Source organism: Cupressus sempervirens, chromosome 6, assembly GCF_028749045.1.
Source record: "Cupressus sempervirens isolate cs-2001-9-10 chromosome 6, ASM2874904v1, whole genome shotgun sequence".
NCBI classification, from domain to species: Eukaryota; Viridiplantae; Streptophyta; class Pinopsida; order Cupressales; family Cupressaceae; genus Cupressus; species Cupressus sempervirens.
Window position 1 is genome coordinate 13506990 of NC_143123.1, and position 3117 is coordinate 13510106.

A 3117-nucleotide genomic window follows, 5' to 3' on the forward strand; every position below is an offset into this window, starting at 1 on the left:
TTCTCACTTCTTTTGTAATCTCCCACAATGGTTCCCAAGTACAATAGCTCCATTATAACTATACTTTTTATGTAGAAATTGGACTTTTCAGCTAACGGGTGTTGGGAAGAATCCTATGATTACTTGAGAATACCCAATTAAGCTGTGTTGTTTCTACTCTTTTGCTGATTTTCCTTCACTGTTGTGATTAATTTATATCCTTTGATTTGATATCGATGAAACCCAGAATAGGAAAATGTACAAAATCTGCCTGTGATACATGATATGGTAGTCTATGGATTCTAGAGTTACTCAAAATACAGGGGGCATTCCGAGAATCGAACTCGGGACCTCTCGCACCCAAAGCGAGAATCATACCACTAGACCAAATGCCCTTTATTTTTTAAGTTTATGGGCAAAATACAATAGTTTTGGCTAGACCACGACATCAATCTGACAGCTTAGATCACCTTTTTAAACATTTATCAAACTTGCAGCGAATTAAAACTAGAACTTGGCTGAATCTGTCGAAAGGATTTAAAATGAATTTAATCTCAAAATTTCAAAACAGTAGTATCACAGTCTAATTAGCTCTGATTCCTCAGGGGTTTAAGATTACTCTGTCGGTGTTGTACTATGGTGGACTCTTGATTGTGCATTATAGTTTTAGAATGATACAAGTGTTCTTTGGAGCCTGACATATTGTTGGAGCATATGAGCTTCTTTTAAAGAGATGTAAGATCACAATGCTATGATTTGCTCTTAATTCTTTAGACATATAATATAGCTGGACTGTCGACAATAATTTGGATAGTCCTTTTGGAATTGAGTACATTAGTTGTTTACTTGTTTCAAGATGATGAGAGTATGATGATATATTTAGAGTATAGCATGGATTTGATCAACTGCAAATTCTAACAGATATTCTGAGAATTGGGTGATTTTGGAGTTCTCTTGGGATTAAAGATGTTTGTTGAGACAGTTACTCATTGAAGCTCATAAAGCCTGACTTCACCTGAATATGGACATGGTTTCATTATGGACATGTTAAGGAGATTGTTTTTGGGGTGACTTCACGTGGATATGAGCATGGTTTCATGATGGACATGTTAAGGAGATTGTTTTTGGGGGAAATCTATTGTGGCTTGGTGTATCTTGGAAAGCTAATCTCATTAGCTACTCTTGATCTAATGGACAATAATCATCTAAATAGGTATTGTCAATCCTTATTTTTGGATAGATTATGTTTTGTGCTATGTTTTTTATGGATATGGATATTGAGCTATGATTATTGAGATTCAAAGGGTTCTTTTAAAGAGTGTGTGGCATGGTTTTCTTCATTTATACACGATTTAATTTAAGATGGTATCTATCGTTGAGTAGTTTGGGAGGTGACTTTGAGCCTATTTCTTGTTAGGGAATCGTTAAGGAGGCTTAGCAAGATATACTTTTTATATGAACTATGCGATTGAACAATTGGTTGTTGAGGCTTTCCACTTGGGGTTGTGAAGGAGATCTTATTTGACAAAACTTAAGATTGAGGTGTTGGTAGGACATGTTATATGATATGATTTGTAGTTTTTCTCTCTTCTATTTTGATGGACTTGAGAGAGTTATAGAGTGGGATATTGTGATAGATTATGGAATAACTTTGTGATTGTTTGTGTAGATCATTATGATTGTCCATTGATACTCCATGGTTTGATTGTTAGTCATACCTTGGTATTGGTGTTGATTGGTAGACTTTGTGTGTTGTCATCTATTTTTAGATTTGAAATTACCCATGTAGTGGAAAAGTGTGTGGGAGCATAGGGGTGCTCTTCATTGTGAATATATACTTTTGGCTTACTCAATTTGCAAGTTACTAATATAACCGAGTTTGTGTGTTTCACTATTAAATATTGTAAATTTGCATAGTTTAGTGGGTTGTCTTTACCCACTCATTGCATTGAGGATTCGGATATGGACAATCTATATCTACAAATTAGCTTGGTGTTGATGTGGACTTATGATTGGTCTTGTTTGTGGTCATCTAAGAATTGGTATGTTGTACTGAGATAGGAGGATGGAGGATCTAAGTCTTGTTAGCTCTTTTCTTTTTTTGGTGCATCAAAGGTATCATCACTACCCAACCTGATGCCCAACCCACCTTACATTGGGCTTACTTGTTGCCAAGTTGGGGTTGAGAAGGGGCGAGTAAGGGCAAGACTAATCATTTATGAATGTACGCAATCATCCAAAAACCATGTACATTGGGTAAGTTTGAGCCTCAAAGTCAAACCCGAGACCAATGGGGAGAAAACCCACAGCCCAAGCCAACCTTACTCATGCATCCTCTATTGTCACTAATTATACGAATGGATTTTTCCTTCATTTGACAATAGCTTGGAGCCTTTTTTATCACATGTATTTGGTATTGGTGTTCTTTCAATTGGTGCATCTTCATCTTGGCTTACTCTTTTTTTCCCCATAGGTGGCATTTTGGAGAACAAGAGTCCTTGCTTTGTATTGTGACATCTTGATTGCTATTGTAGATATCTTGATGGAGCACAAAAGAATGTTGAAGAATCAAGTATTACGCGGGTTACTAGGGAATGTTTTTTCCTTTGATGATTTTCTATGAATGAATGCAAGTACAATTAAAATAGAAAAGGATACATAATAACCTTAATTTTATAGGTGTATTTACTTGCAAAGTTATTTCAAAAGAGAAAATAGTTCTAAAATGTGACAACAAGCCTTAGAAAGTGGGTGACATTTCCAAGAATAGGTATTCAAGTCATGAATCAAAGTTCAATTGGGAGATTGTTCTTGAATATGAAGTTTAATCTTTTAACTTCTACTTTTCCCATATTCAAAGGCTTTAGTTCCGTATACATTTCATCTCCAATTATAGAAATTCTTATAGACATGTCTCTTTCTTATAGACAAGTCATATGTATATTGTATATTTTTTTGTTCTTGAATCGATTGTGTTAGAAAGAAAAAAATATAATGGTTGTTTAACTTAATTTTATGAACAATTTTATTTATAGATTGTTGGACCGTACCCCTCATGTATATGCTAGGAAAAAAATCCTTTGTCACATCACTATTTTTTGGTTTTCATGGGCAAATTAAGATTAGAATACAAAGACC

The 3117-nt window shown here is 34.7% G+C and overlaps 1 non-coding gene across 1 annotated transcript; it reads right to left on the reverse strand.

The window, feature by feature from the left end:
- Window positions 1–302: 302 nt before the first annotated feature.
- TRNAP-UGG (transfer RNA proline (anticodon UGG)) lies at window positions 303–374 on the reverse strand. Its single transcript has one exon. It is a non-coding gene; the product is annotated as a tRNA-Pro (tRNA).
- Window positions 375–3117: the final 2743 nt, after the last annotated feature.